The 15,334-nt window shown below is 38.5% G+C and overlaps 1 protein-coding gene across 2 annotated transcripts in view; it reads right to left on the bottom strand.

Moving 5' to 3' along the window:
• The window catches only part of LOC136831375 (focadhesin), a 459,396-nt gene that overhangs the window by 433,680 nt on the left and 10,382 nt on the right, over nucleotides 1-15,334 (bottom strand). For both annotated transcript variants that reach the window (XM_067091718.1, XM_067091716.1), the window contains exon 2: nucleotides 6,909-6,929. The gene's annotated coding sequence lies outside the window, so the exon portion shown is untranslated. The remainder of the gene's footprint in view (nucleotides 1-6,908; nucleotides 6,930-15,334) is intronic.

Below are 15,334 nucleotides of genomic sequence, written 5' to 3'. Positions count from 1 at the left end.
CAGAAGAAACTGGACTACACACACACACACACATACACACACCTCCGAGAACGGCAATTAAGGTGAAAGCACTAAAGAACACACAATCAAGCGCAAGATATACACAGTACTGCTTTCTGGTAAGCACTGCATGAATTGCTCCGGTCTTTTTCTATTGGTCCGCATCGATTTGTCTAAGGAAAAGTCATGATAGGCGTGTCAAACTGACATCACCTGAAAAAGGTCATAAATGCCTACGGAAATATATTGAGAACATTTAAAGTCCAGAGATGCTGCAGAAAAATCACAACTGTCAATCTGTCTTTCTCTCGGACAACGAAAATTTCCAAAGCTGAGTCACACAAGCTTTGGAAAGATACTTGAATTACAATAAATTTAATACGTTACAGATATGACGCATTAGTACACAAATTAACAAACGCAAGTATAACACACGTAGAGAGAGAGAGAGAGAGAGTTAGAGAATATAGACTTCTGTGTTATTTTAGAAAACAATACTAAAGGAAAAAAATAAGAGATCATATATATATAGAGATATATATATTATATTTCGTAGCTGCAGTTAAATATACTTTTCGACTTCTGTGTTATTTTAGAAAACAATACTTTAGAAAACAATACTAAATAAAAAAATCACTAATATAATATATATATATATATATATATATATATATATATATATATATATATATATATATATATATATATATATATATATATATATATATATATATATATATATTACAGCATATATATATTACAGCATGTGTGAGTAGTGATGCGTATATATGTATGTATAAAATAATAAGTGCGGAGAGAGCGCGCGCGAGAGAGAAAAAGGAATGAAATTAAGGGTAAGAAAAAATTATAAACAAATGTCTGAACGAGCGAAGAAGGGAGTGACCTTGATGATGCCTGAAGCGGGTGAACGAAACGTTCTGCAACGCGACACCTAGATTTTTCATAGGGTTACACTCAGGATAACAAGGAAAACATCAGTGCAAAAAAGAAAAAAAAAAACACATTGAGATAAAACCTCGATAGCTATTTCAAGAAAACACGGTAGTCGCCTTTTGTAGACTTCCTTTCAACATCTCTTTGTTTATAATTGTTTATCTGGCACCTTTGTTTCGTCGTCTTATTCTCCCGATTCCTGTTCTTCGCTGCTTGGAAGCACGACGTACGAAGTCGACCACTGTGATGTCAATGAACAACAGCAGTTGCACTTTAAGTCCTTAGGTGCCGTCTCGCGAGATCAAATCCTCACAAGGATTCACACTCATCGCAAATGTGGTTCAAAATGATATCCTCATCCTTAAACATCAAAAGAGAAACGCAAGCGGTACGGCACACATGTTATATGCCCGTGAGTTCTTCGGAGGAATCAAGCCACCGATTTCAAGCAACGAAGCAAACAAGCAAGCAAGCAAGCAAATGGGGAGGAGAGAGATGGGAAGGGGGGGCGGGGGCGGGGGAGGCATCAGTAATTTTGCAATGTCACACAATCTGGCAAGAGCCGACCAACCTCCAAGCCTTTCCTTCATTCAGAAGCTGGGCTGTAAATCAAACACACGATGCGTTTTAATGGTCCCTTTTTCGAGGGCAAAATCAATAAGCTTTTTCAATGACCCTCTGAGCCACCAAAAGGAGTCGCCCTGAAGGACAACTCCTCGCGTAGCAAGAGCAAAACACAAACACGTTCGACTGTGCGTCCCCAGGCCTCAATACTGCCTCAACACCAGACGATGTATTTATATATATCCTTTTTAAGGCTCTTGAGGCTTATTTTAGAGCACCACGCTAAGATAGCAAGACTGTCTGGCCTGGCTGATGACCAGCAAGGAGAGAGAGAGAGAGAGAGAGAGAGAGAGAGAGAGAGAGAGAGAGAGAGAGAGAGAGAGAGAGAGAGAGAGAGGCAAATATTGTTCAGAAGGGACCTTCGATAGATGAAAATGGGTTACAATCAGAACGAGGTGAGAGAGAAGAAAAAATGAAGGATGCTGGTAACAAGAGCAGAGAGAGTAAAAAGGTGCTTGATATTCCAGATACTTTTTCTGTGTAAATTTAATAGTAACGGATGACATTTATCGTCTTTTGCTGCATAAAGATGGTTGCAAGGGTTAAGCGGGTGCCCCACCATTCAGCCCCTCCCATCCACTCCCCACCATCCCGCCAGGAGCTGTTCAAAACCTCTTGCTTTTATAGCCCTACTTCTAAGAGCGTTTCAGACCCTATGGTGGCACGAATGAATAGAGGTGCTTACGCTTATTATTATCTAAAAGCGAACGTAAGTGTCATGTTCGAATGTACACATAACGGGAGAAGAGAATCGGAATGTTTATATGTATGCGTGTTTCTAGTACCCTACTACATATATACAGTATGTACAGCAACGGACACCAAAGTCCCTGTAAGGAGAGGGAGAGAGAGTTTTTATATATATATATATATATATATATATATATATATATATATATATATATACATATATATATATATAATATATATATATATAATATATAGATATATATATATATATATATATATATATATATATATTATATATATATATATAAATATGAATACATATATATATATATATAATATATATATATATATATATATATATATATATATATATATATATATATATACACATAATGAGGTTACTTGCGGTGCAATTGCATACTGGATCATGTGGATGTGTGCTGGAGGATGGACTGGGGTAGCAGTCAAGAAGAAAGACGGAGAAAAAGAATTCAAAGATAAAACCCAGAAAGGAGATGATGATGGAGCACTTCAGGGGGAATAAGTTGTTCTACAATAAAGTAAATGCAGATGGAAGGGTTAAAATTAAATATGCACATGGGAAAATGCTATCTGAAGTAAATGCAGTCTGGATCGATGGAGTGAGTATAATGAACGTAATGGAGTGGCTTGCAAACGAAGTCTAGGTGAGGAAAAAGTTCCAAATGAATGGGCAAAAGTAGCAACTGTTCCACCGTACATAGTTGGGACAGGATAGTTCAAGACGGGTTACATCTGTTCTTATTAGTATTTTCCCAAATGTGTCTGTAATCGCATTTGTTTTTGTGATTATATAAGAACATATATTTTTTTTTTTACTATTTTCTCATGTTTTGAGTTTCGCCATTAATTTTGGAGTACTTGGAAATGTGCATAAGATTTTGCTTGAAATTTTGACAGATGACAGAAAGATTAATAAGGGAAGAACAATAAGCGTTATTATAAAGAAGAAAGTGTTATGTGAAAAATTTAAGTAAAGGAAAAAAGCTGAATGGGGCATACATAAACACAGAAATGCTTATAAAAGAACCCATACAGGATGAGTGGAGGGTGCTGGGGATGTATGATATAAAACAAGTTGTTGAAAGCAACTAAAAGTTTTCTATAATGTCAATTAATACTGTAATATTAAGTGTACACTTGAGAGTGACTGGCTTGATGTAGAAGCGGGTCTTAGGTCCCTGTACACGTTCAAATTTGAGTCCAAACTGTTACTCTACGACTTAATAAAACCACTGTTTTATACTCGGTGTCACAGAGGAAAGATCTCACTTAGCTCCCAATGATGTCAACAAAGATGAACAGGAGAGAAAAATTTTTTTTTTTTCAGCGATAAGTGTACCAGAAAATATTCTCGCACTACGTGATCAAGAGAGTGGCTTATGAAAAGGGAGAGATTTTCAAAGACCATTATCTGAAATTTGCACCTGCATTTTATACTTGCTTTACTTTCACGTAAATTACCTACACTGAATAAATGTCTAAGAGTCAGTAAGGATATTTTATTCACCTTGTACCTCATCAGTCTTAGTCACTAAGGGTAGAGCCATTTAGTGATCACTGAAAAGTGACGCAAAACGTGTTAATATAGATGGAACTCATATATCATCTGTACCATTACTATATTTCATTGACACCATCACTTTTATTGCATTCTCTTCTAAAATCTTCCTCACTGTATTTATTTTCTTGAAATGTGGCATCTCCCTGTTGAAATGTTTCCACGAGAGTATCGTATGCTGCTCCCCTCTTACTGTGATCACTGTATTCCCAACTTCAAATCTTTCACGAACATGGAAACTCCCTATATAGTTCATTTCTTCATCTCACAACCTACTGTTTTCACTTCCTGTACCTACCTTCCCTTATTCACAAACAATCCAAGCTGACCCTAAGAAGATGATTCAAAATTTTATACTCTCACACACCCTTCCACCTCCATGTCTTTAAATTTAACCCATTTTCTTCCCTTTTTTCCTTATACAATCTCACTTATCACACTCACTTGTCTTAATCCCATTGACAGCCACAATGTCCTCTATTCCTCTTCAACTTGAACTCCTGCCTGTCTTAGCTTTTTCATCTGCCAAATAATGATCAAATATACCACCAGCTAATACTCTTCCAACCACTGCATCTACCACCTTGCTCTTCCATCAACTAGGTATAACACATGCTCTACAAAACACTTCGTCATCATTTCTCTTTCAAAAGTTCATTCATCATCTCTTTCAAAAGTACATTTATGAATATTCATCTTTGGAAACCATGCATTTCCAATTGCCAAACCTCTTTTTAAGGACATTTCCACAAGACACAATATTCTGTGGCCTTCCCATCCCTTCACAAACTGCACTTTCACATTTGTCTTACCAAGTGCTAAAACATACACTTTTCTCACACTGAATAAATCAACTATTATACATTTCTTCTTATCTGCTCTATATCCATGGGCATTCAAAACTACAAGACTTGGGATTTCACTTCTTTTACAATACAGATATAAGTTATGGGAATTTCACATCACGCAGAGCAATGGGAATGCTACTGTTTCCTTCTACTGAGGGGTCCATGAACCTTGGTTAAGTACTCCTCTGTCTAGGAATACACTCCTGGCCACGTGCACTTCCTAGAGTAGCAGAAATGTTCAGGTTGTGCCACTTACCACTACCATGATAGCTGTCTTCCATTAATAGAATGGCCTGCTGGATGTGGTGGCCGCTGATCTTAAGAGAGAGACATCCTTAACTTTGGAGCATCTCCTCAACCATGGGGTTCAAAACCCTCCACTGCGTACTCAGTATGGCATATACAACCGTTTACTGCATTTCCTAGCCCTTTGTTGGCCGAGTTGGTTGAGCTTCAGACCGTCATTCGATGGGCCGGAGTTCGATTCCCGCCGCCGGCTGATGAAGAGTTAGAGGAATTTATTTCTGGTGATAGAAATTCATTTCTCGCTATAATGTGGTTCGGATTCCACAATAAGCTGTAGGTCCCGTTGCTAAGTAACCAATTGGTTCTTAGCCACGTAAAAATAAGTCTAATCCTTCGGGCCAGCCCTAGGAGAGCTGTTAATCAGCTCAGTGGTCTGGTAAAACTAAGCTATACTTACTTACTTACTGCATTTCCTATCGTGTTTTACAGCATATGACAATAACAACATTATTATTAATGATCACAGTGATAATAAATGAAGAATATTTTGCAATTGCTGAGACCATTCTGATAACTAAATATACTATTCACGTCTTCTAGAGAATTTCAAGAGAACTAAGATAAAATGCTACCCAATAATATATCACGGGTTCAACACTTGTATATCCTTTTGTTGTTTTTAAACAATACACAATCAGGCAGAAAAACCTGACCCATGAGCAAAACTCCAGTCAATTCAAGATGCAAAAATACTACGAAAGCAATACATCGGCAAGTTTTTTGCTGGAATGTCAAGCATTTTAAGTTTTTTTTCCCTCTTGTGCAACCAGGTGCATCACTGAAATATGTGGGACTGAAATTTTCGTCCCAAAATCAAGATCAAAACGGGTTTCAAATTCCGATGCTATATATTCAAAATTCTCGAAGTTATTTTTGGTCATGGTGCTGAAACGCAAACGAATAAAAAACATATTCATGATCCCTCCGCACGGGGTATGAACTTATCACAATGAAAATATCACCAGTAACCTGCCAGGTGCCTAAAAAAAGTCCAAATCAGTCGACAGTTAGCCTGACTTACAAAACAAATTATCTATCTGGATGCTAAGCGATAGACAAGAGGTACGTGACAAAGCAACACCAGATGAATTCAAGAATGCATTGTCCTTTCCTGCTTCTTAAGGAGAATCTAGAATTGACGAAAATATTCAGCCACTTTTACCTGTACTGATTATAATGGCTATTAAATGTAATACCGAAAACATGTCACAAACTGTGTATGATCCCAAATTATAAGTTTAAAACTTTACATCACACAGAACATTCTTTATTGTGAATTATCAGTATTGACGCAAATTGTACATGTAATTTAACTGCAAATACTACCAGTTAGTTAAACTTGGTTCTAGCTCCGGGAATCCTCTGATTAACACGATGTCTGAAATAACCAAAGCTCCCTAAGTGAATACAAAATCAAAAAGATTTAGACTAATTCTTGACATCTGAATAAAAGCATTTGTGTATGTATTTATAAAAAAATGCAACTTAGTCGTGAAGAAATATATCAATAAATTAAGATCTTAAAACAATGAAGGCTTGAAAAATAATTTCTGGTTTGAAAGCCTTGAATTATAACGATCACTTGCCTCACGTAAAATCAGCAACAACAATAATAATAACAAATAACGTATCATTATAACCTACATAAATTTATATCTTACGTAAACTGAATACAACATGACAGCATCTCTATATAAAGAACCTCTACAAACTAACCAAAAAAAATCTAAAACTCCACTCCATTAAAAAAACCTAGAAATTTCTAAAAAAAAAAAAAAAAAAAAAAAAAAACATGCATGAATGTAGCATTAAAACAAGAAAACACTCGATTATAGAATACTAGACCTCTTTCAGAACACTTGAACTTTGAGCACTGGAACACTTACCCCTTCTGTGAGAAACAGCACCTAACAAAGAAAAAAAGGGAGATTAAAAATAGCATCAATTCACATATCCGAATAGTATTATGGCAAAGTTAAGACCATTTCCCTTTATTTACTGCGCTTGAAGTGAAATTATTCGGTGACTCATGACAAACAAGGCAATTACCGCTAAACTTTCAAGATCTCTGCCTATGATTTTGGTTCCGCTTGTGTCATTCTGACAGTAAGATAACAAGAAAACTAAAGATCGGATATTGATGAAACATGGCAAAAATATCAGTCGGTTACCCTTTCATATGATAATTATTCTTTGACAGGTATCGATGACGATTTGGAGATTTTTGGCTGGCTAATTGATTTATAATAAGATGGCCTCATGCCAGCAGTCCGTGCCTAAAGGCGGCCCGTAATTGTGGTAAAGAGCTGAAGTGTATAAGAGGTCTGATGTGGATCTCTGGACTCGGTACAACCAACCGAGACGATTTCCAGCTTCAGGAACCATGCCAAAACATCATCGCTACAGATAACCGCCTAACGTTTATCTGCTGGAGGGAATGACTCAACAAAGGGATCCATCAATTCTCTTTTACCGTTATGGTACACGATCACATAATCAACAGAATGAAATCAAAGGGCCATTAACTACTAATCAAGTAACCACAGAACAGATGCTCATTTGAGCAAAACAGAACGCGATACCTAAAAGAAGTTATAAATACAGTCTTACATGCTATACACATTTTAAAAAAACATTAAATTTAAGAAATGTCAACTATAAACAGTGAATGAACTAGGATTTTCCTTTCCTATAAGCTAAAATACAGACTGTGCGTTTCATAATGTGGTGTAACAAAAATATGTTCTCACGAACGGCCACAGATGCCACGTCAGAATTATCACCAATATCTTTCTATTTTCTATTTATGGGTAAAGGACAATGAGACGGCAAACCTAATGCCCCTAACTAGCCCAAGCCCCCCCCCCCAAAAAAAAAAAACAAGAAAAAGGTTAAGAAAGGGTAAAAGGCTGGGCGTAACAACAAAGGACGCGATAAACCTATTTCTTAAAGGAAAAAAGGTTAACAGACAGGAAAGAAAAACGGAAGCTTCAAGAGAATTCCAAAACTTGGCAGTAGGAGGAGAAAAGCAGTTCCTGAACCGTGAAATCCGAGGATTATCGATTTCCAGGACGTAAATGAGGGAAAAGTTGGCACGATAAATGTTTCCAGGCTGCTGGAGAGGAGGAGGAATTCTCCCTCTGAGCTAAATAAAACTAACTGGAATAACCCCTGGGGAGAGAGAGAGAGAGAGAGAGAGAGAGAGAGAGAGAGAGAGAGAGAGAGAGAGAGAGAAAGCCACTTCGAGGTTTAGAGGAAGAGAATCGAGAGGTGATGGGGGGGCTTCTGATCAAAAAATTTGTCTCACATTTAATTCTAATGAAGGAGACAAAGAAGCGTCCTAAATATGAGAGTATATCTCCAGACATGTATGAAGCCAACATAAAGCTTCAATAACAAAAAAGAAAGAATTTAAGACATCATTCTCAACAATACACCAAACTTCCAAGAGGTATATACATCAATCTGAATTATTATTTCTACCAGCTGACAGAAGTGAGATGTTCAGTTAAATTTTCATATACAATAAGTGAAAACTTGTATGAGAGGTAACAAAGAAACAAAAAGAAACTGTCTCTGGAAGACACTGAATCAGACTAACGTACAGGGTGCCAATTCACAAACGCTCGCAAAATCCTAATATGTGAAGATAAGGCAATCAGAGATGACTGCAGTAAATAGAAGAGGGCTGGGAAGCGAATCATTAGCAAACGCATGAATCGTATAAGAGGTAAACTGGAGAGGGTGTCTGCTAAAGAGAGTAGATGAAAGAGCAAAACTCCTGAAAGTAACACTGAAATGGGGGAGGGAACAGATGTAACAACTACAGTAATAATGACAGATACAGTATAAAGCAATAAGATTAAATGATTAAAATAAACTCACTGAGAGAAGGAGCAAAGCCACAATCAGGAAATATGAATTACAATGCCTCATGCCAGGCACTGCCAAGTGCCCTGGAGATGTCAAGAGCGACAATAAATGATTTTCCAAAGTTCTGCAGAGAAGATAACCAAACATCAGAGATATGAAAGAATGCCGCACGTAACTCTTGTCTTATAGAAGCTATGATGGTGACCTTAAAGAGTAAAATTGTGTTAAAGTTGTAAAAGCCCGACGCTGTCTCTTCCAAACACGTGTGTGCTCGTGTGTTCGTCAATCGTCATCCATCGGAGTGTAAGGAACGTGATTTTAACCATACCAGTAAACACCCAGCCAGTACGTCGCTCAGTCCCCAGTCCTTACAAAGTTGTTTAAGACAGACAGAATTGTGGCCTTTTAACAAGGAGTGCTAGCTATGAATCCATCAAGATTAAAAGAGATGAAGAATTTTTGACTTGCTGAAGTTACTGCGAACTTCATTAGCAAAGTAACAGGAGTTTGTTTTATATGAGATCAGGTTGTCACATTTCCTCTCAATCCTGGTATGAGAAAACTTCTTTCAAAATAACATGGTATAGCAGTTCCCGGTAAACATAAACATTAAAAGCATGGCAAGCAGCAGGAGAAGCTAAGAATGACTCATGCACCCCTTCTCTTGCTTGGATGGTTGATGAGCAGGAGCAGTCAAACAAAGGGTTAGATGGAGAATATATAGCAGGGAATAGGGCAAATATGCATCAAATGCTGAGGTTACCAAAGTGTCAGCCCATCAGGAACTCTCAACGTACTAAAGCCAGCATTGTGTGAGGAGGGAATCTTTGAGGGAAAGGTGAGAGCTGGGAAATGGAAATAGAATGATAACCTAAGAGCCAAAAGGGGAACAAATTTCATGGGAGTTGTTAGAAAGGTTTAAGGTACAGAATACATCAATATGGTGTTGGATAATTTGCTCCACCTCATTTATAGAGAAAAGCCCAGGGCCTTATTTCCTTTCACATCACCCCGGATGAAAGATGTCATTAATGATGTAGAGTGAAATTCCATAAGTATAAAACATCAGGGTGTCTAGATGGAACTACAGCACAGATCTGCAGCATGTAGCAAGAGAACTGAAGAAAGAATTACATTAGTGGAATGAGGTGAACAACAGCAAAAGTAGAGAGCAACAGCAGAAGCTGGGGATGAAATTTAAGTAAAATGGCATAACAGAAGACATTTGATATTCTAGCTATAAGAGTGATGATGTTGAAGAAAGCATACTAACACCACTTTTGAAACGAAAGAATGAGTATAACTTACAATAAGAGATTTGACAATGATCAGGGTATGCATCACTGGAAAGCTCAATTTCAGAAAAGAAGACTGGAAGGGACTAAAGCTAGGTGATGTCTAACACAGGGAACATTGGAGGCCTGGCCACAGTTATCAGAAAACTGAAGAGAAAAAGAGGTGGGCCTACTTTAAACTAAGTGGTCATTAACCTGAATGCCTATATATTTAAAAACAAAACGGCAAACAGAATGATACACTACTATTGTTAAATATATAAATAGACACCAGTCAACAAAAGATTCACATATTCAAACAGTTGCTAAGATTAGTAACAAGGATGAGGCAATGATGCAAGACATGCAATTCAAATTACAACCTCTCTTCAATGGGAAGGCTATACTGTATACAAATATATGTCAAAAATAAAAATGCAAGGAAGACTTTTAAGGAAAATGAAGAAGAATCACTGAACTGTCCAGTCTTACAAAGTTGACCTTGATGCAGTAAATGAGATGTGCTGTTACCTGAAAGGTATTGCTTGGCCACCCAAGAGAATAACAGTCTCTCAGAGCACTATAATACCTGATACAACTTTCTTTCTCCTTTATTAAGTCTTCAGCTGAAAACCCTCATGGACAGATTTAACAGACTGTACGAGGAGGAGGAGAAGGTCTCCATACTGGAGCAACTGCACTCTCAGGACCAGAATTGACCAATTACCTAGGTAACACAGCAAGCAGATCCTTGCATATAGGCTCAAGCCAAATGAGAAGCTGTTGCCACTCCAAAAGTGCAGAGCTTTAAACTGGTAGAAAGTTTCTTTGCAGGAAAGCAGAGGTCTTCCTGGAGGCCTGACAGATGGTTACCTAAAAGCATGTGTTATTCAAATTTACAGAGAGCATGAAGTTTTCTCTGATGATACCCAATACAGAAGTTGTTTCCCTCTTGAACTGAGTCCAAGCAAAAACTCATTTAAAAAGTAAGAGACCAATGGCTGCTCTCCAATCACTAGTCAGCTTCTCCACCAGGAAAAGTCAACTGTAAAAATCTGGAGCGGTTGTCTATCAGGATCAAAGTTTTGGGAGGTCTGGGGGGAAAGCCAGAAACAGAATCAGTAACTGAGAGAGGGGAGGGTGTTGGTCCTTGAAGGGTAGTCTGCAACCGTCCTGTAGAACACAGACTACCTACAGCTCTGTCCGCTGTCTCTGCCAAATTGCCCAATGATATGACGGGCATCTGTCTTCTTGAAGCAGCTGGAGAGGGGTCTGCCTACTGCAGCATTTCCTTTCCTACTTCTTCCCCTTGCCTCCTTTTCCGCAGGAGCTGGAGGGGGTGCCTGAGAGGGCTGGAAAGCACCTAGCCCTTTCTAGAGAAGAAGCATAAGTTACCCCAAAGGCCTGGCTGCAGGTGTCTTCACAGCACAGATGGGACATAAATAAAACTGCATAGTGGATAAAGAAGTCTTGCCTGTCAGCATGCTTTTTCTCAACAGCTACCTCCATTTTATTCTTTGGGAACCATCCTGTTCTGTACAGGCTCCTAAACCAGAGATCACCATTCACCTGGACCAAAACACCTCATGGAAGCTGAGACTGCAACAGTCTGAATGAAGCCATCTTGGAAAATATAATATACTATTCCAACAGGTAAATACCTAAGTTGGTTGGGATACAAATATTCACTATACTAAAAATAAATCTTATTTCCTCCTTCCTAGAAAATCGATGTTTAAACACCTCAGAATATGATGAACTAATATGGTGTCTTCTTACTGGTCTGGTGTTCCCAACCCACTATTTACCAAGATTTCCTGAGAGTGAAAAAGGTTACCTTCATTAGAAATGAAAGAGAAATACATTGAAATAACAAACACAAAATAAACCCCAAAATATGAAGGAAAACTAAGCAAAATGTCTGTAGTAACAGGGAGCTGTCCCAACACCATTGCTTTGCCTACCCCAAATCACTGCACTCACAAATGAGCTCAATGTCCTCATGAGTGTCATGCCAACTCAGCCTAGTGGTGTTCTGAAGGAGAAGGACTCCTGGTTCCATCAGATCCCTTAAGGAACAAGATGAGTCCTCTTCTGAAGGAGAGAGAGACAATGCCCGAATGCCATGGTGAGCACTCTCAAAACTGCAGACATGAAAGATCAGACCTTTAAGTACCAATAAGTGAATCACAAGCCAAAATTGATTCATAACTATATGAAATCACGGTCCACATTTCCTTAGCCTTTCACAAGATCGACCACAACTGAACTAGTGCTGTAGACGCTATAGACAAAATTGTGTGAGCTTTTGTGCACGTGCACATTGGTAATCTTGGATGAACCAGGAACAACCTGAGTGTCTGCACCATCATGTACACACAACTCGCTGTGATACTTGGCAGTTTTGTAATGTGGTGACCTTTACACATGATCCTTTTGTCTGCATATGCACAATTTCTGGATCGGGTATGTGTACATCAAGAGCTCTGAATGAACCATGCAATATTCAAGGGGCAGAATGTTCTTGCACATACAGATCACCTTGATACCCAGGGATATTACAGTGGCAACATGTTGTGAGTGACCCCTGTCCACATATGCACAATCAACAGAGCATGCATGAACTGAACAAGAGGTAGCTCTGACTTTACAATGGTGTATCTTTGCTAAAGTACGGGAAAAATTGTCCAGGGAAGTCCTCTGGTCTTGGAATGAGTAGGAAGACTCAAGGTCCCGTGTATCCTAAGGAATGCCCAAGTCAACACTACTTACAGCAGATATCTCAGCCAAAGGTGTGTGTGAACACCATTGCCAACCCTTGGAGAGGACTAACTGGATCTCCTCCTATTCTTTCTATGTAAAACCAAAAAAGGAAGAAGGAGCTTGATGAAGGAACTACAGCAGGATAACAAGCTGAAGCAAGAGTTGCAACAGAGGAAGGGGTCCGACATGTGTTTGATACCACAGGGGTATCTCCCACAGGGAAGACAACCATTATGGGAGGCTCCACAAAGGTTGAGCTCCTTTGAAGGGGCAAACAGCAAAAGCAGCAGGAGAAGGAAAGGAACCCATACCCATACCTAAGTGATCCAAAAAGGCAGAGAATGAAGGGCTTCCAAGAATACCAAATAAAAAGAAGGCCACGGATTCTCTACTGAAGCTGAAATCCAAACCTATAACACCCGCTACAATCTCAACTGAGAAGAGTTAAACATGTGTACCTGGGTTAGCAATGTCAGAGAGGGCAGGCTTGTCACCTCCAGTCATGTAATAAACCCCTCGGTGAGCCTGAGGAGACTCAGCAGAAGGTAGGGAGTTAGAAAGAGCAGTCTGGGAGGAAAGTGTTGAAAAGATTCAGCAGTATCAAAGGCAGAGTAGTCCTCTTTGAAGAAAGAGGTGAACATCTTTTGGACTTCCTCTACTACTACCAAACCTCGTTACTGCAAAAGAGACCACACTCCTCACAGGATCTACCATTACTGAAAAACAAAACTGGTTACACTAACACATGGGCATAAAACAGCCAAGCACCACTTTTGTCATTCACAACTTTCGATGTTCACTTGTCTTGTTAAAAACCATGTTGAACAGACATTAAAGAAGATGAAAGTAGTTTCAACTTGATGGTCAATCAGAGCACATCATGATGTTTTGACTGGCCAAAGAAAAAGTGCTTGTTCCTGGAAATTGAGTGGGGAATTTCCCCCACTCACTTACCTACCTCCCATAAACCACCTTGTTACCTAGTTTCAGAGATTCCAGATCACACTGTGAAATGCTCCTACTTAAGAGGTAATGGTCTGTATGCCTGTGGGAACAAATTAATTTTATCAACTTTCAAAGTGATCGTGTTTCAGTTCTCATCCTGTCAGTGTGGGGTAAGCAAGCAATATCCTTATCTTTATTGATTACAGCAAAAACCAAATGTTTGTGGAAAGTGTTTGTACCAGTGAACAAACAGTTCATCTACTTCAACACTTGGCCAAGATTTTAAGTAATGTGGTAATGAGTGAAGACCATTTTCGGAAAATTATCCAGTAAACAGGATGACCTACCAAAGCTAATCATGAGGCACCAAGAACTTCAATTACCAAAACTTAAGATAAGGAGTCATTTCAAATCAAGTGTGAGACGCTTAAGGGGGCGGGGGTGGAGGAATAAAACCCGCTAGTGAGGGTAGGGTATATTCTGATTAGCTTCGGTCTGGCACCCTAGGCTAGAAGCATACATATGGTGTAGTTCTCTGTTTAGAAACAAGTTTTATTTAAATTTCCCTATCCCTATCAGGGCAAATTACATGTTTCAAATGTTCCCAACTTCAAAACCCATCTCTCCACTGTGGTTCCAGTCGTATACTGTTAGAGGGGAGTAAGAAAACAGAGTGACTTGTGTTTACAAGATATCAGTGATAGTCAAAAGAACACAAGGTATGCAGTATTAAAAATATATGCTTCATATTTTTGGCAATATGAAATACAAAAAGTAGTTATCTTAAGTGTATTATATTTAGGCTTACTCTGCTATGGCTAGAAGCGAGTGATGAGGAATTCTGAACAAAGTTTTGTATATCCTAAAATTTTCTAGCCTGTAAAATGTTACTATGCTCACTCTATGAGTGAATGGGTGGCGGTGATGATAGTAGCATCACAATCTCCATAACTGAGATTATGTTAGGGTAAGCTTGAGGAGGTTAATTTATGCATATTTTCAATCATTCCTCCACTAACTGATGAGTTCAACAATAGATGTTTGGCGCTAGCAAAACATTATTACAGTGTCTGTTTTTATTTTGCGTTTTAATCATTTTGACCTTGCATTTTTGGTCATTTTGATTTTTCTCCCCACCCTGAACCTCTCGGGCTTCAACTCCTCCAACCTTGCTGTCAGGGCATACAGGTATATGTTTTCAATTCATCTTACTAAGAGATGTGAATCATGCAAGGATTCACCAGTATCTTTAAACACTTCCAATATGTGAGTTTGGTTAATACTTTGATGAGCATGACACGTAAGAGTACTTGTAACACATCCAAATACTGCAAATAGAATTTGGATTCATAATACTGACTGGATGTAATAAAAAAGTTAGAATTAAATGAAGATAAGAATGAATGGAGGAAAAAGGGTGATCTTAGGAGACTGGAGAACATTTCAAGCCCTGGCAT

This window comes from Macrobrachium rosenbergii, chromosome 48 (genome assembly GCF_040412425.1).
Source record: "Macrobrachium rosenbergii isolate ZJJX-2024 chromosome 48, ASM4041242v1, whole genome shotgun sequence".
Classification (NCBI taxonomy): domain Eukaryota; kingdom Metazoa; phylum Arthropoda; class Malacostraca; order Decapoda; family Palaemonidae; genus Macrobrachium; species Macrobrachium rosenbergii.
Note: the sequence above shows the minus strand (reverse complement) of the source record. Positions and strands in the feature narration are given on the sequence as shown.